Source organism: Octopus bimaculoides, chromosome 6 (genome assembly GCF_046866305.1).
Source record: "Octopus bimaculoides isolate indiv1 chromosome 6, ASM4686630v1, whole genome shotgun sequence".
Classification (NCBI taxonomy): Eukaryota; Metazoa; Mollusca; class Cephalopoda; order Octopoda; family Octopodidae; genus Octopus; species Octopus bimaculoides.
This window is the reverse complement of record NC_142933.1, coordinates 97,905,437-97,929,217: the sequence shown is the minus strand read 5'-3', so window position 1 is coordinate 97,929,217 and position 23,781 is coordinate 97,905,437. Positions and strand designations below refer to the sequence as shown.

Genomic DNA, 23,781 nt, shown 5'->3' with positions numbered 1-23,781 from the left:
TCTAATGTCTTAACTTCTCTAGAGGAAGAGGGCATATTGACATAGTTTTATGTCTTCATAGTTGTGAAACCCAGGGTTTCTAGTTTGAGGGACAAAATTTGCAATGCTTGAATTATTCTCGAAGGTTTTAATTAATGCAAGATGATATGGCTGCAGATAAAAATTCAACCAGGGCTGTGGAGTCAAAACTTCAACTTCTCTACTATTGGCACCTCCGACTCCAACTCCTCTTTCTGTAATTAAGTGACTGCGGTCTACATATCTCATAAAGCATATGCATACGTTTGTACTGGTTTATATTAAAGATATTGTGAGTCGGTATTGTTTTACCAACTCCGACTCCAGCTACCCCTTAATTGTTTCCGACTCCATGTTCCTGGATTCAACTAATTAAATGCTCATCCTTACTATATTATACTGCTTCTAGCAGCTCCAGTAACATATGGGAAGAATTGTACTCAGCACCACAAGCTAACAAAACGCATAGGGTGCTCTACCCACTGGCAAAATTAACTGAACCAATGGGTTAGATGGTTTGACCAAGGCGGGTAAGCTGAGGGGCTACACCAGACTCCAGTCTGATTTGGCATGGTTTCTACAGCTGGATGCCCTTCCTAATGCCAACCACTCCAAGAGTGTAATGGGTACCAGTTGCATGACACCAGTATCTGCCACTACTACGATTCACTTGACTTGATGGCTCTTCTCAAGTACAGCATATTGCCAAAGTTCTGTCATTTGTCATTGCCTCCATGAGATCCAGCATGGGGGCTAGCAGCACGACACTGACATCGGCCACATTACCTCTGTAACACCAGCATCAATGATTCAAATCTAATTTTATAGATACTTTTGTTTTTTCACACATTAACTTGTGTAAGGTGAAATAGTATAATGTTAGAGAAAGAAACCCGTTTCTTGCAATAAATACATGTAAAGTGAAATTTTTTCAGGGATCTTTAAATATACTACTGTGGGTCTCCAATTTACTATTTTGCTTGCGTGGACCCTCAAAGATATTATATGGACCCCTGTTGAGAATCAATGTTCTAAACCAAGCCTGGCCAACTCGAATTACATTGCTGGTCACTTTAATCACAGAAAGGTTTTTAAGGGCCGCTTGTATACTGACAGAATTGAAAGCATTTTACTCTCTCATGCTATTATTACAATAATGAATGAATGCCCATTGATTCAACATGAAATATTATTGTTGCACAAACAGCTGTATCTTTCTTTTTTACTTTTCATTACAATCTTTAATTTTTGATAAAATTTTTAAAATGTTTGTTTAAATAAACCCATTTTAAGAAACTATCAAGCGGGCCGCAAGATAAAAGTCTGCAGGCCGCATGCAGCCAGTGGGCCTCAGGTTGGCCAGCCCTGTTCTAAACCATATCATCAAAAAGATATGCACAGTATTTCACTTTCATCAAATGTTTTCACAAGCAGAAACTATTTAACCCTTTCAATACCAACCTAAGACTAACTCTGGCTCTATGATACAAAACAATTCAGTATTTTTTAAAAATTGTGTATCATAATTTTATCTAGGAATATTATGTAATGTTCTAAATATTATCATAACAGAAGGTTATTTTACTAAACCCCTCTGAAATTCTTAATAGAAATTTAATTTAAAAAAAACATATACAGTATATTTCATCAGCAATGCGGTTATAAAAGGGTTAATAAACTTTTATTAAAATTATTATAATGCTATTCTAAAAATAAACTATCATATCATAGAAATATCAAAGCTACAAGATAATGCACGATTAATTCAAAACAATGTGAATGAATACATTTTTTTACATTTGACATAGTAATATGAGTGCTAAGGAGTTAAATTATAAAGATTTATAAATCTAAGCAAATAAACTCTAAACAAAAAAACAAAAAACACATTACCAGATACTAAAATTAGACAAAATATATCAACAATCAAAGAATGGACATTGCCATTATCAACATTGGATGATCATTTTCCATGCTGGTATGGTTGGACAGGGTCAGCAGTCTTTATTTGGAGTTACAGCCCTCCCAGGTAAGTTAGAGGACAACATCCCAATCATGCATTTATGTTTGGTTTAGTTTCTACAGCTGGATGCCCTTCCTAATACTAACCACTTTACAGAGTGTACAGGGTGTGTTTTTTCATAGCACCACCACTTGAAAGGTAGCCATGTCCTCAACGGGGGCTAAAAGATCCTCTCAATTCCACACTTTAAAAATACTGGTACTCTGTCAGTTGCGATGATGAAAGTTCCAGCTGATCCAATCAATGGAACAGCCTGCTTGTGAAATTAATGTGCAAGTGGCTGAGCACTCCACAGACATGCATTCCCTTAATGTAGTTCTCAGGGAGATTCAGCTTGACACAGAGTGTGACAAGGCTGGCCCTTTGAAATACAGGTAGTACTCATTTTTGCCAGCTAAGTGAACCGGAGCAATGTGAAATAAATTGTTTTGCTCAAGACACACAACATGCCACTAGGATTTGCACTCGCAGCCTTTTGATTGTCAGCTGATTACCCTAACCAATAACTTCTGCACCTTTGCACTCCACACTTTACAGAGTGCAGCAGATGCATTTTATCTGTACGTACTTGCGTGAGGTTGAGATGTCAATAAATAAAATTGCTTGCAAATATATATCCAAAATAGAAATTATAAAATTACCGGAATAAGTTTTTAGTCCTTTCACAAAATATATTAATCTTTCAAAATACAACAAATTTTAAAACTGGTTTCTTTTAAGATATATAAAAGATGAAAAACAAAAAGAATTTTAGACACACTACTTATACAGAATACTGATGTATTATAGCATATTATACAAAGCCACTATTTCAAATATTTTTCAATTTCAGTTAACTTCATGGCATGCTCAGTGCTGAAAATCAAGTTAGCTGTAGCAGCATAACTAGAATTTGAGAGAGACAGATAAGGTTAGGGGACGATATATACTTCTACTGAAAACAAAAGGTTTTTCTTTTGCTGTGACTGATATACTATTTGAGGCTTTGTAAGAAGCATAATGGTGGTGATATATGGGAAATGTACAGAATGACAGGCGAAAAGCAAGTGGAGTATGACTGCCAAACATGAAATATTAAGTATGAAGTGACTGCTGAATATTTAATTTTAATCTATGAGAAAACTAGTGTGAACGAGCTAAGAGAGTAACAAAGAAAATTGCTGTTTGTTGTTGTTCAGCTCCTCATTCAGCAATGAGTGAGCAAACCTATGATCAAATGTATTCAACCTGCGATCTTCCCTTTTTAACCCTTTCATTACCAACCCGGCTGAAATCGGCTCTGGCTCCGAGTACAAATGTCTTGTTTTCATAAGTTTTGAATTAAAATCTTCCACCAAACCTAAGTCACAATTTATGTTCCTAACACTAGCTGAATGATGACTAAATTATTTTACTAAATTTTTTGTTATATTTAAAGTAATTGAAAGAAACACAGAACATCTCAAAATAAATACAGTAATCATCATCATCATCGTTTAACGTCCGCTTTCCATGCTAGCATGGGTTGGACGATTTGACTGAGGACTGGTGAAACCGGATGGCAACACCAGGCTCCAATCTAATTTGGCAGAGTTTCTACAGCTGGATGCCCTTCCTAATAACATTAACTTGGATACACATGCTCCTTCCTTTTTTTTTGTAAAGATAGTAGGGCATAATTTGAGGGAGATTTGACTGCCATTGTGTCAACTATGTTGGTATGGATATACATTACAGAGTTGGTAGCAAAAGGTGCCCACAAATGAAGTAAGACTTGGAAAATGTATTGGGTTAAAGTGGCAACATCAACTCAAAGACAATGGGCAGCAAAAGGAATGAAGTCTATCTAAGAAATTATTTCTTATTAATATTATGCTATTATCTTCAACAGTTGCTAGATACAAACTATTTAGTGCGCATTCCTTTGATTTTTCTTCTAGGATATAGAATTTATTCGACTACAATCTATAACTCAATTCTTACTTTTTACTTGTCACTAGACTGTGGCCATGCTGGGGTACCACCTTGAAGGGTTTAGTCAAACAAAACTCCTGTACTTATTTTGAAGTCTGGTACTCATTCTATTATTGTCTTTTGTAGAACCTCTAAATTATGGAGATGTAAACAAATGAATATCAATTGTCAAGCGGTGGATGAGGACAAACACTGACATGCAAACACACACACACACACATATATATATATATATATATATATATATATATATATATATATATATATATATACACACAGACGCACACGCACAACAAGCTTTCATATAGTTTCTGTCCTTCTGTCCTCTCTACCAAATTCACTCACAAGGCATTGGTTAGTCCAGAGCCATAGTAGAAAGCACTTGCCCAAGTTGCCACACAATGGGACTGAACCCGAAATGGCATGGTTGCAAAGCGAACTTCTTAACCACCCCTATCAAACAATTTATATTTTGGGAGAGGTTTTTCTTTTTTTCTTTTTTTTTTTCAGTAACGATTAAACCTTTGGATAAAAATATTTTAAGCTAATTTAATCTCTGAAGCTTCTAATATGTTGCAAAGTAAAACAATGAATGTTAAGCCTTTTAGCTAACTGACGAGCAATTTTACTGTTTAACAGTTTGTCATTTTGTAACAATTATGTTTATGAATACCCTGCGTGGCTAACAAAGAAACCAGTTTTCTAGACAAGAAACTTTTAAACATCCTATACGTAAAACATCTTTATTAGCTCTATTTACCAAAGTTTAAACAGAATATAATACTTTGCCTATCAAAAATTATCTCAAGTTTATAATGCATTGCTAAAAGAGAAACAAAAAAAAGAAAGAAAACAGCTCTAGTTTCACTTATTATTTAAAGTAATTCTCGGAAAAGGATATACAAATCGATCTGTTATTCTAAAATCCAACATTTCAACAGCTGACTAGTCTGACGTTTTCATAATATTGGCTCACCTATATAAAATTATTTACCCTAGTAGCAAAAAAAAAAACAGGATTTTAATGCAATTTTCATTTCCAAACACTATAAACTTTCATTATATCAGATTCTAGCATCCACATGAACAGGAATTTATTATGAGGGCGTTACTATGAAGTTGTATATGGATTAAGTGTGAGTACCAGGATATAGTTTTCTAAGAAATCTGTTAGCTAATTTTATGAAAAGAGAAGGAAATGTATTTTCCCTTTCGAGTTAAGTGGAAATAATTATTCTACCACTGCTAAAATAGAAATCCGATTATTCTCATCGTATAAACATGTACGAGAGAGGGAGCACCTACACAAAACGCTTGACCTGCTACAAACAACAGCCAAATTTCCCTTAATCCACACTTTATCGTTTTCAATAAAGAATGATGCATACATACATACAAACAAACAAAGACGATGATGATCATGAAATATTTTTAATAGGGCTACTTGAATAGCATAGAGAGAATGTATATAAGAAGGGTGTGGCAGTTCTGCTGCAAGTCAACTTCGTTCAAGTAAAAACATGACGAAAGGCATTCCAGCTGTTACCACAATCATATTAATTCCACCAGTCTAAGAGGAACTGTTCGTACGAAAGGTTTCGTTTCATACAGTGTCTACCTACCGAATACCATTGACAAGTCTTAGGGTTAACCCGAAGCTAAGGTAGAAGACACCAAAAGTACCGCGCAGTGGGATCGAAAATGAAACAGAGCCGTCTAAAGGCATGAGCATACTAAGAAGTAATCCTGGAGTCTCACGGGCCTAAGGTCCCAATGCTAATCTATTTATGCAGTTGTGTATGTAAGGGGCCTCCGCGCATTGCTTTACTCGGGAGCCCATAATTCTGATAAAACTACCCTAACTTGAAGCTTAGTAATCGTGAAGCGAACTTGTTAACCATACAGCAATGCATGTACCCGTGTACGTCATGACAAAAATGTATGGTTAAATAAATGATAGAATAAAAGATAAGGAAAATTTCGTAAAATATTCTAAAATTTATCAGGGATCAGTTCGTCTCTTGCAAAATAGACACAAGCCCAAAACAATTTCGCCATCGCGATTAACAGTAAGTTCGTAAATAGCAGTGAAGATAATTGCTATTTGAGATGTAAATGTCATGGAAACAGCAGATACAAAACTTAAAATAAAAAACAGTGAAGAACACCGAAACCGGCAAATATTTCTATTAAGGGGTCCCTCAGAAACATAATAAAAAGGAAGGACGGATCAGGCGATAATAAATGTGTAAAGGTTATTTCGGTTTATTTGCTGTGAGTATAAGATTTGTGTCGCAATATTTAACATAATGTATCTTTAAAAGTCATCATTAGGAAACCTTGATGTTCTGTAATTAGGCAATCGAAATAATTGTTTATTATCTAAGTACTTCATTTTAAAGGAGAAAAAAAATCTAAAATTCAACGTCAGCAGAAATTTTAGCTTTTAGCAAGCCTATATTAAGATTCTGTTAATAAAAAAAGATTAGGATAATCTAATATTTTTAACACGAGTGGAGGTTATAAGATTACTTCAATAAAAATCGGACACTACTGAAAATTATAATCATTTATTTATGCACAACAGCAATTTTTGAAAAGGTAGAGAATAAATATAGTCAATCATGTATTTTACTTCTACTTTCGTTTAAAAGAAGAAAACAATTCATAGTTATTATATTGAGGGTATGAATACTAATGCAAATGTGGTGAACTGTTTCATTACACGAGTGAAACTACCTTGGTAGAGTATGGGAACGGATTGTGAAAATAAGAAGCAATGACAGTCGTAATACCACTAAAAATTAATTATATTGTTTTTCATTCACATATCTTTCAATACAATGGATAAATAGAATTCCTTCTTTAAAAAAAAAAAACGATTGTTATGAAATGAACGAACTAAACACTATTAATACTCAATGTTTTGATCTACTGTTTACTCGAACACTATTAAAATGGGTAACTAAAAGAAGAAAAAAAAAACGGATGGAAAAAAGAAAGGATGTAATTGAAAAAAAAAACCACAAACGATAAACATAGAGAATAAAATGAGTTTAAGGAAAGTATTTTCATTTGAAATTTTGCAGAAACCATCGGAGGCTGAGTCGATGCAACAGCAAGACGAGAGATAATAGCCGACATCGCAGCATTGCAGAAACTAAAATATTAAATAGAATCATTTACTTACCTTTTGTTTAGTGATTGCAGAAATAATGTTTGGTTGATGGGAACTGATGATAAGCAAAGAAATTAATTCAGTAAGCTTTGGATGAGTAGCAAAACAAACTGTACACTACACTGTGCAAATTGTACACTTACACTGCCATTTAATCAGTTATCGTTTCCGTGATACGGTATAAAAGAGCCTCTCTGATTGGTTATTACCCTTTTTTCCTAGAATTGCCGAGCTATCAGTTTCTCTGAATAATTTTGATACAAAAACAAAAAAAAAATTAATTTAATGTTTACCTGGCCACCAAAACAGAAGAAAAAGGTTAATAGGTGTGAAAAAAAAATGTGCATTATACAAATATAAAAACAAAAATTTGCGCCAATGAACCGAAGGAGGGGTGGAGAGAGAACTTTCGGAAAATTCACACAATCCGATTTTTTCCCTCATAACTTTTAGAAAAATGGATATCTTTTAATGAAATTTTATATAAATACTTTTCAAACGGTATAGATTACGATTATAAAGAAATTTACGGGAAAAATTTTTTTCCGGTCGGGTGGGGAGAGGACTTTCCAAGAGAAAGAAATTCATAAATTATTTTTTTGCTTGAGTGTAATGGAAAAAAATTTGAAAGAAATTTTTAGATTCATTTATTTTTCGTTTGAGTAATAGAAAAAGGTTTTAGAAAAGATCCCAAGGGTGGAGATGTGCTAAAAACAACAGCTAAATTACCCTTAACTATTTTTCCATAGTGAAACCATAATCAACACCATATTTATGAATTTCTTTCTCTCACCGTGATACATGGGATCTTTTTTAAAAACCTTTTTCTATTACTCAAACGAAAAATAAATGAATCTAAACTTACTTCCATTACACTCAAACAAAAAAAAAATATGAATTTCTCTTCGAAAGTCCTCTCCTCACCCCCTCGGAAAAAATTTTCCCCACAAATTTCTTTATAATCATAATCTATGCCGTTTGAAAGGTATTTATAAAAGATTTCATTAATAGATATCCGTTTTCCTAAAAGCTATGGGGAAAAAAAATCAGATCATGTGAATTTCCTGAAAGTCCTCTCCCCACCTCCTCAGAAAAAAATTTGCAGTTTTTGCCTGAATTAAATACAACTTTTACAAAAGAAGAACTTCAGGACACTGAACCTTTCAGGTGAGATGACAAAAGACTGAGAGCCTGGCGCCTTGCCATACTCAAGTAGACCCATATTCCACAGCAGAAGTGTTGAGACCAATCCTACTGGTGGTGTAAAGCATTTGTGGCGGTGCCACGTAAAAGCGCCCATGTGACGCCAAGTAAAAGTGACCATGTGGCACCATGTAAAAGCATTCATACAGTGCCACATAAAAGGACCCGCGTGGTGCCACGTAAAAGCACCCAGCACACTCTGCAAAGTGGTTAGCATTAGGAAGAGCGTCCAGCCAGAGAAACCATGCCAAATCAGACTGGAGTCTGGTGCAGCTTGCCTCCTCTGGCCAAACCATCCAACCCATGCCAGCATGGTCAGCAGACGTTAAATGATGATGATGATGATGATACTTATATTGTTAAACATCACCAAACTATTATTCTTGAATATTATGGTTAAATTCCTTATTGTTGGGAGGATAAGATGTCTGCTAACAATTCAATCATGCGGTTTACTTTCAAATGTTTGTAAATTACTGGGCTTTGGGTTCAATCCCACAGTGTGGTACCTTGAGCATATATATAAAGTAGACAGGCAAGAGTGTAAAACGAGGGATGGGCAACATTTTGTGAGAAATGGGCTACATGAGACATGGATCATCATAAGGCAGGTCACACAGCTAAAAAAAATTCCTGGAGGTTTTCATTAAGGCTTACTATTCAAAAAGTCTAATAGGCTGCAAGTTGCTCACAACTGGTGTAAATTCTGAAGAATAAGAGAAGGTGAATGTTTGTGTTGCTAGTAAAGGATTAGCACTGACTAAGGTCATTGTAGAAGATGAAAAGGGGAGCCGTGGAAAAGATAATTGAGGAGTAACTTAGAGGCATAGGCATGGCTGTATTCTTTTATTCTTTTACTTGTTTCAGTCATTTGACTGTGGCCATGCTGGAGCACTGCCTTTAGTCAAACAAATCGATTCCAGGACTCATTCTTTGTAAGCCTACTACTTATTCTATCCGTCCCTTTGGCTGAACCGCTAAGTTACGGGAACATAAACACACCAACATCAGTTGTCAAGTGATAGTGAGAGGACAAACTCACACACACACACACACACACACACACACACATACGACAGGCTTCTTTCAGTTTCCATCTACCAAATCCACTCACAAGGCTTTGGTCGGCCTGAGGCTATAGTAGAAGAGACTTGCCCAAGGTGCCACATAGTAGGACTGAACCTGGAACTATGTGGTTGGGAAGTAAACTTCTTACCACACACCCACGCCTGTGCCTATATAGTTATGAATTTCGTTTTGCAGCTACATGGTTTTCTGTTCAGTTCCACAGTGTAAAACCTTGGGTAACGGTCTTCTACTATAGCCTTGTGTCATACAATGTCTTGTGAGTATAATTCGGTAGGTCAAAGCTGTATAGAAGTTTGTCATACATATGTACTTTTCCATTCACCCCTTATTTGTTTTGATCATTAGATCGTGGCCATGCTGGGGCACCGCATTGAAGAATTTTAGTCAAATGAATCAATCCCAGTACTTTTTTTTAAAGCCTGGAACTTATTCTATCTGTCGCTTTTGCCAAACCGCTAAGTTATGGGGACATAAACACACCAACACTGGTTGTGAAGCAGTGGTTGGGACAAACACAGACACAAAGACACATATAGATGTGTGTGTGTATCTGTCTTTTTTTTCCTTTTTTTTTTTTTGTTTAACGGTCATTTTCATAGCATTCTTCAATGGCCAGATAACTGAAGAGATGGCGGCGTGGGTTTCCGCCCCAGCATCTGAAACTTGGAGTTTTATCATGGCTACTGAATAATTATCACATATTATATCTACAGATATATATATATATATATATATATATATATATATATATATATATATATATATATATATATATATATCATCATCATCATCATCATCATCATCATTGTTTAACATCTGCTTTCCATGCTAGCATGGGTTGGACGATTTGACTGAAGACTGGCGAACCAGATGGCTGCACCAGGCCCCAATCTGATCTGGCAGAGTTTCTTCACAAGCACGATATATTGCCAAAGGTCTCAGTCACCTATCACTACCTCCGTGAGGCTCAATGCTCAAACAGTGCTTTTGACATGCCACTGGCACAGGTGCCAGTCAGATGGCACTGGCATCAGCTATGACTACAATTTCACCTGGCTTGACAGGTTTTCTCAAGCACTGTATATCACCCAACATTTGAAGGGTGTTTTTTATGTGCCAGTTTATGTGACATTGGCATCGGCCCAACTATGATTATAAAATGTGAAATTAAATTCTTTAATCCAAGCTTAATTTAATTGGAAGAAAAAATTAATAATTTTATCAACAAAAAACTGGGCAGAGTTTAAAAGAGCAGACCTTGGATTTCTAATGGTAGATAAGTTCTACTAACCACTTGACCTGATCATTTGATGGAGGGATCAGTGATAACTTAATGAGTAAAGTCCATCATAAGTAAAGAAACTATTGACATTTTTAGGGCATTAGGCTTATTTTGTTTAATGGATAATCCAGTACTGCATCTCTGATATACCTCCAGATCTCACCTTACATTGTCACTGGTCCAGGAGAACAAGATAAGAAATTGAAGCAGATCATTCGAGTCAGCCCTTCCTCATTTTAAGTGCAAGTCCAGTTTAATATACTTTTTTTAATGACAAACAGGTGAATCTTTTGTAATTGCAGTCAGGATATCACACACATCTGCAACTATTAAATATAACCATCTCCATAGTTTCCTTGCTCATAAGGATACATGGAACATGTGGTATAAGCAGCATCAGTAATACTAATTCTTATTATAGATGTATATATATGTATATATGTTTATATGTGTGTGTGAGTGTGTATAAATGTTAACGGTTATAACGAAACTTTAACATTGCATACAGCCGTTTCAGCTACCAATGTCAGTCGGTGCCTCCAAAGAAAATTATGAGAATAACATTCAGTATATATAGATACACACACACACACACACACACACAAATACATTGTGTGGTAAGTAGCTTGTTTACCAACCATATGGTTCTGGGTTCAGTCCCACTGCACCTTGGGGAAGTGCCTTCTCCTATAGCCGTGGGCTGACCAAAGCCTTGTGAGTAGATTTATATGTATATATATATATATATATATATATATATATATATGTATGAATATATATGTATGTATATATGTATGTATGTATGTATGTAGAGGGTAGTGAAGGTAGAGGTTATAACAACCATCTAAGGGATACCTGTATCCAATGAATCAACTCTTGCATTACCTATGTGTGATTATGAGTATTTACTCTCTTTTACTCTTTTACTTGTTTCAGTCATTTGACTGCGGCCATGCTGGAGCACCGCCTTTAATCAAACAAACCGACCCCAGGACTTATTCTTTGGAAGCCTAGTACTTATTCTATCGGTCTCTTTTGCCAAACCGCTAAGTTACGGGGACATAAACACACCACCATCGGTTGTCAAGTGATGGTGGGGGGACAAACACAGACACACACACACACACACACACATATACATATATATATATATATATATATATATATATATATCATCATCATCATCATCATCGTTTAACGTCCGCTTTCCATGCTAGCATGGGTTGGACGATTTGACTGAGGACTGGTGAAACCGGATGGCAACACCAGGCTCCAGTCTGATTTGGCAGAGTTTCTACAGCTGGATGCCCTTCCTAACGCCAACCACTCAGAGAGTGTACCAACCACTCATATATATATATGTACATATGTATGTATATGTGTGTGTGTGTATATACATATGTATATAGATATGTGTGTGTATGTATATATATATATATATATATATATATATATGTGTGTGTATGTATATGTATATATATATGTATGTATATATAAATACTATAGCCTCAGGCTGACCAAAGCCTTGTGAGTGGATTTCGTACATGGAAACTGAAAGAAGATTGTATATATGTGTATATTTGTGCGCTCCTGTGTGTGTGTGTGTGTGTGCACGTGTGTGTGTGCACGTGTGTGTGTGTGCTTGACTGATTTCGTAACATGTCACCGGCACAAGTGTCAGTAAGGTGACGCTGGTAACGATCATGCTCAAATGGTGCTATTTACAGGCCGGGTGAACTGTAATATGGCGAGGGATTACTGTATACAGAAACTGACAGAATCAGCTACCGTCTACTTTTGTTTTAGTTTTAATACAAGAAAATGAAATAGTGCAAGTGTGTGTTACTTAGAACTATCCTTGGGTTTGTTCCCCACCACACCCCTTTGGCCAGTATACCCTATACAGGCTTGTACAATAGAGCCAAAAGTGCCACCACCATAAAAGTATCACTTGGGGCAGATTCTGCCCCTGCTAAGTTACTGAAAGCATGTTTCAGTTGAACAAATTATAGAGTCTCTTTTTTTATCAGTTTACTGACCATAAGTTGATTTTATCTCTTTTTATCTTACCAAGGTTTCCCATGTATGCTACCTGTGTAACCCAAAAGGACTTTATTTCATCAAGGAGATAAGCTTTGTAAATACGTAAGCAAAAAAATAAATCTAGTTCAAATCAAAGGAATTATAGGATGGGGTGGGTGAAGAGTCAAAATCTTCATGAAGCTCATGGATAATCAAGAGAAATTTTAGTTGACTAATGGTAAAGCATGTTTTCATGAAACAGCTTTTTTTTAAAGCCAAAACAGTGACATATGACATGAATATAACAAATATTTAGAGCAATGTCCTTTGTCTAAATTTATTATATTTTCCATTTCATGTGACACTAAATATAATGTACATTTTGCTCATGATCAGTTTGTCTGTAACTATGCAGTAATGAAAGAAATCCACTTATTGAATGAGAAGTAAAAATAATGACACGCATTTTTTTATTTCATCATCATCATTTTCATAGCATTCTTCAATGGCCAGATAACTGAAGAGATGGCGGCGTGGGTTTCCGCCCCAGCATCTGAAACTTGGAGTTTTATCATGGCTACTGAATAATTATCACATATTATATCTACAGATATAACTTTTGCCAGTACCAACCACATCAGTAAGGCAAGCCAAGCTCTTTGAAATTTGATGGTGCTGCCTCCTTCAAACCTTCCTCTGTTAAAACACAATACTTTTTCATCTAACATTCATTCTCTATTACCATTTCATCCATACCAATGCATTCCTCTCTTCTCCATCCATCACCTTACATCATTAATTCTTTTCAGTGTGCTTATATTCTGCTTTTGCATGCAAGATAGCATAACACTTCAAACATTGACAGATCTAATTGATTTTTATTTAGCATTTTCGAAATGAAAAATATTGGGAAATACTGAAAATAATGAAGCCAATGTTTCTTATGAGGGTGGAACAAGGGTTTGTAAGGATTGAATAGGGGATGAGCAGAAAACTTAACTTGTTTAAAACAATTAAAATGTTTTTAAACTTGTCCAATACTATGGCAAAGATAAAAAGAATTATATAGAGGCAAATTCTGTTTGTTTTTCTTTTTTTTTTCTTAAATAAAGGAGTGAAAGGGGAAAATATTGTCACTAATGTGGGGGTTTTCGGCAGGGGACGGAAGCTGATGGTTATCAATTTGTGAAATACTGGATTAACCTCCTACAGCATCTTATCATCATTTAATGTCCACTTTTCCATGTTTACATGGGTCTGACAATTTATTGAGGCAATTTATTGTACATCCAGATGCCCTCATCTGTTTCCAAGCAAGGTAATAGTTGCCCATGGCCAAACATGCTTCTTGTGAAAGACTGGAAATTAACAATATTGTGCAAGAGTACACATGCAATTACGCACGCACGCACGCACACACACACACACACACATGACTTTGGTCTCACCAGAGCTATAGTTCAAGACACTTATTCAGGGTGCCATGCAGTGGAACCAAACCTGGAATCCATGCTGGAGCACCACCTTAAAGAGTTTTTCAGTCAAAGAAATCGACCCCAGGACTTATTCTTTGTAAGACTCGTAGTTATTATGGAAGTCTCTTTTGCCAAACCGCTAAGTTACAGGGATGTAAACACACCAACATCTGTTGTCAAGCAGTGGTGGGGAAACAAACACAGACACAAGGGGACACACACACACACACACACAAATACACACATACACACATATATATATATACGACGGGCTTCTTTCAGTTTCCATCAACTAAATCAAAGACACTTGCGCAAGGTGCCATGCTGTGGCACTGAACCTGGAACCATGTGGTTGGGAAGCAAGTTTCTTACCACACAGCCACACCTGTTTTTGTAAATACTTCTTGACACTTGCCTTCCTCATGAAAAGAAAAAGATTATATTAAAAACTAGGAGAGGTTCTGAGAATTCTTTACATTTCAACAACATGACTGAATGCAAACAGTTATAGAATTTCGTGATTATGGAAAGTTTTCCTGTTTTTGGATTAACCAACAATGTTTTTTAAGCTTATTAATAATTTAAACATTATAGGGTAAATATACATTTTGTGCATGTAATGTGTCCTGTGGCTAGTTATTTTAAGGGAGATAATAATTTGTTGATATATTTTATAAGGTTACTACAATTTATTTTAGGGTTATTTAAATAGCTCTGTTCAATAAAATCAAAGTGCTGGTATGGCTTCAAAAATGGATCAGTCATCTGAAAGTAGCTCCAGCTACATAAACGCAAATCAATTTAAGTTTAAGTGTTTGTTTGCAATTAACATTTATTATATTATTTATTTAACTACAAACACACTGAGTTCCTTTCGAGTGTTGGGCCTTATGGAGGCAAAGTGGCTGAGTTCTTTTCAAGCATTGGGCCTCATGGAGGCAAAGTGGCTGAGTTCCTTTTGAGTGTTGGGCCTCACAGAGCCAATGACTGAGACCATTGGCATTATGTCATGCTTGAGAAGAAGACCCATCAAGCTGCGCAAAATTGCAGACGTGGCAGATATTGGTGTCATGCAAAAGCACCCTGGTGTCACACAATTGGCACCTATACCAGTGGCACATAAAAAGCACCCATTAAACTCTCGGAGTGGTTGGCGTTAGGAAGGGCATCCAGCCGTAGAAAACCATGTCAAATCAGACTGGAGTCCGGTGCAGCCTTCCAGCATGCCAGCCTGGTCAAACCGTCCAACCCATGCCAGCATGGACAATGGACGTTAAATGATGATGATGATGATGATGAAAAGGAAATGTTTATGAAACTGGGTTGATTTTAGATACTATTGCTTCAATTTATTAAAAAGAAATCTCTTGAGCTTTTTACTTGAACAATAATTAGCATTATGTAAATCTGAAATGTTTAGGAAGGTCATGAGCTCGATTCCTGGTGGCATGTTGAGTCCTTGAGCAAGACTCTTTATTTCACATTTCTCCAGTCCATTCAGCTGGCAAAAATGAGTAGTACTTGTATTTGAAATGGCCAGCCTTATCACTTTCTGTATCACGCTGAATCTCTCTAAGAACTAAGTTAAGAGTACATGTGTCTGTGGAGTACTCAGCCACTTGCATGGTAATTTCACAAGCAGGCTGTTTCATTGATCAGATGAACTGGAACCCTCATTGTCATAACTGATGGCATGCCAGTTTTTATTTATTATTTTTTTTTTTGTTGATATTATGAAATTTCTAAAATTACATAGATTTCGTTATTAGTGATGGCTTTTGAGCTTGAGTACAAGGCAAGATTAGGTGATTAAAAAGTTCACCTCATAATCACATGGTTCCAGGTTTGTTCCTGCTTGACAACACCTGAAGCAAATATCTGCTATTATTGCCTCAGGTGACCAATGCTTTGCAAATGGAGTTTCACAAATGGAAACTGTGGAGAAGTTCATCGTGTGTGTGCACACATGCATGCATATGTATGTATTTCTCTGATGTATACCAGCAAAAGATGTTAAACATTCAATAGAAAAATCAATAAACTGTTGCTTTCAAACTAAAATGCCTTATAATATTTGTTCTGTTCAAGCAACAGAAATTTCATTGTCACATGTCATCATAAATGCAAGTCAATTATTGGTAAACTATAAACAACAATGAAATTGTTCACAAAATGCAATATAAATTTTAAATTTTTAAAAATTAAATGCCTGGCAAGTCTGCAAAGCAGCAGTTTTCCATGCTGATTAATTTTACATCATTTAATGTGTCACACTCTAAAATATTATTATCAGTGGTAGGCTCTATTCTGCTGCTACTTTATATACCCTGAACTACCATTTCATAGTACCTCTTCACCTAGCAAACATCATCTTTTATTCAAGTCCAGTAGTTTGGACACTTTTTCAGTTCATTTGTACTGATTTATTCATCATCATCATTTAACATCTATTTCCCAAGCTGGCATGGAATGGACAGTTTGACAAGATTTGACATGCCAGTGGACTGCATTGAGCTCCAATGTATTCTTTGACATGATTTCTACAGCTGGATGCCCTTCCTAATGCCAGTCACTTCACAAAGTGTGCTATGTGTTTCTTTCATAGCACCAGCACTAGTGAGGTCACTAGATAACTTGTAAGACAAAGAAAAAGCTTCCATATGTGGGAGTTAGGGGATTGTAGAGAAGGCTCTCTTCTTTATACTAAAACTGTAAATTGTATCAAACAAAAATGTATTCCAAAAATGGAATAAATTAGTTGTCTTGGATTCTACTGTTTTAAATTAGAGTCAACTTAGTACTTTAATAATTGTATTTACTACGATTTAAAAGTCAAAATATATATGATTTTAGATTTCTATGAAAAACTTTTTTTAATCTGTTGCCTCTGAATCATAAATCTCTTTTTCGTATTTTCTCAGTAAAAAAAGTCTAGGTTTAACTAGCAGTGGGACAATTCAGTCCTAGATTTACAAAAAGATGTGATGGTCATGTTGAAACATTTTCGGTTCTCATCAACTTGGTTAGCACATATTTGAGGGCTAAATAACTAAAAACAAAATATAAAGAAGTACAGTGAATAGTTTGAATATAATACTGATGTTCCTTCTAAGAACTTAATTTATATATTATTGGTATCTTGACAGAGCCTACATCTACAATTAGAACATTCTCTCTCTCTCTCATTCTAATATATTCTTCATTACTGTTCATTACACCACACACTTCCTCTATGAATGAAGTTAATGAATTCCACGAAAGAACAGCTTTTCAGAGTACCAGGATATATAATAAAAATATTTAATTCAAATATTTAATAAAAATTTCTTGTAAACTTTTCATGACACATTCTAAGAAACTATTAATAGTACACTTTTAATAACTTCAATAACATATGGTGCAGGTATAGTTGCATAGTTAAGAAGTTCACTTTGAGACCATCAGGTTCTGAGTTCAATCTCACAGCACAACACATTGGCCAAGTGTCTTCTATTGTAGTCTTAGTTTGACCAATACCTTGTGAATGGAACTTATTAAAAGGAAACTGTGCAAAATCTATTGTTCTACACTTTACTTCTTTATACAGGCATGACTACGTGGTTAAGAAATTTGCTTTGCAACTAAGTGGTTTCTAGTTCAATCCCAATGAGTGCCACCTTAGGCAAGTGTCTTTTGTTGTAACTATGGGTCGGGCAAAATTTTATGAGTGAATTTGAATGACAGAATCTGTGCAGAAGCTTGTTGTATGTGAGAGAGAGGGGAGGGAGAGAGAGAGAGAGAGAGAGAGAGAGAGAGAGAGAGAGAGAGAGAGAGAGAGAGAGAGAGAGAGAGAGTGCACACAGTCTAGAGCAGTGGACTGGCATTGCATTCTGGAGGAGAAATATACACACCAATCTCAGATTCCAAAGTTATTTACAAAAAAAAAAAAAAAATAGTTACTAATTAGAATCTTCAGCTGTTAATTGGGTTATCACCCATATAATAAAATCCAGTATCAAATAATATCTGGTAAAAGGAAAAAGCTATTTATATTCATATTCAAATTTATTAAAATTTAAATTTAACCCTTTAACATTTAAATTGGCCAAAATATTCTACCTATTTTTAAGTTCAAACTTGCCAGATCCAGCTTCTCACACATACCCTACAATATCATTCTAAAAATAAACAATCACATCATCCAAATCTCAAAGTTACAAGATAAAACATGATAAATAAGCAAAAAATATGAATAAATAAACGTATTTGAGAAAGTAAACGGATTACTAAACTGCTGTAAAGGCTTGTGTCAAAACAAAATGAACAAATAAACAATGGATAATTTATATTTGAATTAGATTATGAACTGTATAAATTAAACTAGATTATGAACTCAGTTTAATATGGAGGACCAATATCAAACTTCAAATGACCCTAGAGAACCCACTCCTCATGAACAGCTAATCATTAAAATTATGGATTCATTAGAGGATGGTTCAATATACCAGAAATAGCAGCCAAATCTACTCCAAATTACACTCTTTTAAGTATGGGACAGATATATAAGATTGTGTAGGCCTAAAAAAAGACAGTGGCTGGAATACATCTTTGGTCATAGGTTTACTTACTGAAAGTTTATGGCTTAAAAAAACATGAATGATGCACAATTAAGAAAACCACACTCTAAAAACATATAACAAGGTTGTTCTATGGAAGACCAGCAGTCGCTCATGCATACCGGCCTCCACTCTCCACACCACCAGTGTTATCCAAGGGAAAGGCAAAGGCCGATACAGCTTGGCACCTGTGACATCGCAACTCATTTCTACAGCTGAGTGAACTGGAGCAACGTGAAATAAAGTGTCTTGCTCAAGAACACAACACGCAGCCCGGTCCGGGATTCGAACTCACAACTTCACGATCGTAAGCTCGATGCTCTAACCACTGAGCTTTCACTACATAGAGCTACATTAAGGATACTGATGTTCCTCCTAAGAACTTAATTTATATATTATTGGTATCTTGACAGAGCCTACATCTACAATTAGAACACTCTCTCTGTTTCTCATTCTAATATATTCAAAATAAAAAGAAAAAGAAGGAAATGCTTTCAGAACTTTATCATAGATAAAGGAAAGAAAATATTTACATTTTTATCAAAATATGCAACTGGTTTTAATCATGTAAAAAGATGATTTAGTCATGCTAAAAACAGGAAAAATAAATTAAATTAAATTAAATTCTCTTGTACACATCTGATGCCTCTTATAGCCAGTTTTCCTCTTAAATCATTTACCCTCTGTTGTATGTGCACACTGACATTACCCATCCACTGGAGCCTGGGTAGTGTCAGTGTGCATGAGTGTAAATGATTTCAGGGGAAAACTGGATGTAAGGGGCCTCAGATGTTGTGTGCAAGAGAGAAGACTGCACTGGTTTGGTCATGTGATGCGTATGGATGAGGACAGCTGCATAAAGACGTGCCGAGTTCTAATTGTAGAAGGTACCTGTGTAAGGGGTAGACCAAGGAAAATTTGGGATGAAGTGGTGAGAAAGGGTCTTCAGATACTGGGCCTCACTGAGGAAATGACAAGGGACCAGGAGATGTGATAAGATGCATCAAGCTAAGTAAAATCACTGGCTTCCACTGATACAGGATTGTCGTTTCAGGTACCAGTGCCACATAAGAAGCACCTGTTCCAGTGCTGCATAAGCACACCTGTACCAGTGCCACATAAGAAGCACATATACCAGTGCTGCATAAGTGCACCTGTGCCAGTGACACATAAAAAGCACCCAGCATTCTCTATTAAGTGGTTGGCATTAGGAAGGGCATCCAGCCATTGAGACCCCAAAAAAAGCAAAAGGAGTTTTGAGTTTTTGAAATAAATATTGTTGTTGAAATATAAGACACCTTTATTCAATACATGCTTAAAACCTCTTCTCCTTTCCAATTAATGCCTTGCATTCTATTCTGTTGTTAAATGTACCTTCACTGACTTTATCCCAACATTCTTTCCATCCTTATTTAATCCGGATGGCTGTCAGAAACATACTTAATCACAAAGCTAACCCTTCCTCCAAATTTAAACCACATTCAGAATTGCTTTTTATATTTTCCTTTAACAAAAAAGTAAATAAACTACAAGGATTATAAGTTCTTCATGAATTTTGGCATACATTAATTAGACCTGGAACAAGTTAAAACTTGAATCCCTGTCCTATGTTTTGGTTGCTGTTTATTATAAGCACTTATTGTCCTGCATTTCACCAATCAGCTAATTCTATTTACAAGAGATTTTTTTCGCTGCTCCAGCCATAAAATACCAAAAATAAAGACATAAATGAATTATAAAAAATCAAGATCACTTTATGAAGCTAATTAATAAAACTTAAGAATCTGACTATAATGTCATCATCATCATAATTTAATGTCTGTTTTCCATGCTGGCATGGGTTGGATGGCTTCACATGGAGCTGGCCAGTCAGAGAACTGTCCAGACACCATCCAACAACAAGACCACAGACAATTGTCTTTTCAATCTATTTGGTTGCTATTACAGCAGCTTCTGTTCCTCTGACTAGCTGTTTGCATATCCATTCCATTCTCACCTAACACACTGCTTTCTTTTTCCTCATTACTCGTACTCAACTTCTATCAAAATCAAAATCTTACACAGAACACATACCCAATCCTTCCTCATTAGAGTGCCAATCCCCTGAATTTCCTCTCAACCCACATGTGTTTTTCCTGTAGATTACAACTTACAAGTGCCCAAGTAGTATTATAAAATCAGTCTTAGAGATCCTGTGAAGATTTTAGGACACACAAGCCTTTCTCCATGAATAAATCAACCAAAGCACAAACATGGCCATGGGGTAAAAAGTTTGCTTCCCAGCCACATGGTTCTATTTTTCCATGCAAGTATGGAAAAGTAGACACTAAACGAGTTTGATAATAATGAAACCATTAAAAAAGATGAATAAATAAAAAATAAATAGTTCAAGTAAACTACATGTGCAAACCTATAAAGATAGTCTTTTAATAAACAGAACCTGCAATTAAAATTAGTGAGGGAAAAGAAAAAACACAAATGGCTGTGAGGTAAGAAGTTTGCTTCTCAACCAAATAGTTCTGGGGTCAGTCCCACTGCATGGTACTTTGGAGAAGTGTCTTCTATAATAGCCTCAAGCCAACCAAAATTTTGTGAGTGCATTTGGTAGATGGAAACTGAAAGAAGCTTCATCATCATCGTTTAACGTCCGCTTTCCATGCTAGCATGGGTTGGACGATTTGACTGAGGACTGGTGAAACCGGATGGCAACACCAGGCTCCAGTCTGATTTGGCAGAGTTTCTACAGCTGGATGCCCTTCCTAACGCCAACCACTCAGAGAGTGTAGTGGGTGCTTTTACGTGTCACCCGCACGAAAACGGCCACGCTCGAAATGGTGTCTTTTATGTGCCACCCGCACAAGCCAGTCCAGGGGCACTGGCAACGATCTCGCTCGAAAATCCTACAGGAGCCAGTCAGGCGGTACTGGCAACGGCCACGCTCAAAATGGTGCATCTCATGTGCCACCCGCACAAGAACCAGTCCAGGGGCACTGGCAACGATCTTACTTGGCTTGCCGGGTCTTCTCACGCACAGCCCATTTCCAAAGGTCTCGGTCCGTAGTCATCGCCTCGGTGAGGCCCAATGTACGAAGGTCTTGCCTCACCACCTCAGCCCAGGTCTTCCTGGGCCTACCTCTTCCACGGGTTCCCTCAACTGTTAGGGTGTGGCACTTTTTCACGCAGCTATCCTCCTCCATTCTCACCACATGTCCATACCAGCGCAATCGTCTCTCTTGCACGCCACAACTGATGCTTCTAATGTTCAGCTTTTCTCTCAAGATACTTACACTCTGACGGGTATTCACATTGACATTACACATCCAACGGAGCATACTGGCTTCATTCCTTGCGAGCTTACGTATGTCCTCAGCAGTTACAGCCCATGTTTCACTGCCATGTAGCATGGTTGTTCGTACGCATGCGTCATACAGTCTGCCTTTTACTCTGAGTGAGAGTCCCTTTGTCGCCAGCAGGGGTAAGAGCTCTCTAAACTTTGCCCAGGCTATTCTTATTCTAGCAGCTACACTTTCAGCGCACCCACCCCCACTACTAACTTGGTCGCCCAGATAGCGGAAGCTATCGACTACCTCTAGTTTTTCACCCTGGAATGAGATAGAAGTTGTTTCCTGTTTGTTTGCAGTCTTTATTGCACCTGAACATCTGCCACAAACAAAAACTAACTTGCTAGTTAACCTGCCTTTGATGTTGCTGCACCTCTTATGTGTCCATAGCTTGCACCGGGTACATCTTATAGAGTTACTACCTACTCCTTTTCTACATACTGAGCAGGGCCATCTACCTGAAGGGGTTTGTGTTTTATCTACCTTCCTACTTATTAGGATTTTGGTTTTAGCTAGGTTGACTCTAAGGCCCTTCAATTCTAGACCTTGCTTCCACACCTGAAACTTCTCCTCTAGTTCTGATAGTGACTCCGCAATTAGGGCAAGGTCATCAGCATAGAGGAGCTCCCAGGGGCAACCTGTCTTGAACTCCTCTGTGATTGCCTGGAGGACTATGGTAAATAATAGGGGGCTGAGGACGGAACCTTGGTGGACCCCTACCTCTACCCGGAATTCATTGCTGTACTCATTTCCAACCCTCACCTTACTGGCCGCATCTCTGTACATGGCTCGCACAGCTCTCACTAGCCATTCTTCTATCCCAAGTTTCCTCATTGACCACCAGATAAGGGATCGGGGGACCCTGTCAAAGGCTTTCTCCATGTCAACGAAAGCCAGGTACAGAGGTTTATCCTTGGCTAGGTATTTCTCTTGCAACTGTCTCACTAGAAATAAGGCATCAGTAGTGCTTTTACCTGGCACGAACCCAAACTGCATCTCATCTAAATTGATTCGCTCCCTAATTAGTTGGGCTATGACCCTCTCTGTAACTTTCATAACCTGATCTAACAGCTTGATGCCTCTGTAATTATTTGTATCTAAAGCGTCCCCTTTACCTTTGTAGCAGTTGACTATGATGCTGCTACACCAGTCATAGGGTATGACTCCTTCGTGTATCACCTGGTTCGTAATACGGGTGACTAGGCTATAGCCAACACTGCCAGATATTTTGAGCATCTCTGCAGTGATTCCTGATGGGCCGGGGGCTTTCCCGGTCTTCATACTCTTAATTGCTTTATCTACCCTGGTACTATCAACTCGGATAGCTGGTCCCTCTATTGGGTCGACATAAGGCAGGCTCTCTTTCTCCCATTCATTCTCTTTATTAAGCAATCTATCGTAGTGGCATCTCCAGACCTCTTTCTTTGCATCCTCATTTAATGCAAGCGTACCATCATCCATGCGAACACATTTCTCTCCTACGACATCACTATTCTCTCTCCTACACTGTCTTGCAACCCGAAATACCTCGAGTCTTTGGTCCTCACGGCGCAGAACATTGGCAAATCTTTCCTTATCTGCTTCCCCTCTGGCTAAATAAAC

The 23,781-nt window shown here is 36.9% G+C and overlaps 1 protein-coding gene across 2 annotated transcripts in view; it reads right to left on the bottom strand.

The window, feature by feature from the left end:
- The window catches only part of LOC106881287 (long-chain-fatty-acid--CoA ligase 5), a 97,855-nt gene extending 90,513 nt beyond the window's left edge, over positions 1-7,342 (bottom strand). For both annotated transcript variants that reach the window (XM_052968637.2, XM_052968636.2), the window contains exon 1: positions 7,185-7,342. The gene's annotated coding sequence lies outside the window, so the exon portion shown is untranslated. The remainder of the gene's footprint in view (positions 1-7,184) is intronic.
- Between the last annotated feature and the right edge of the window lie 16,439 nt (positions 7,343-23,781).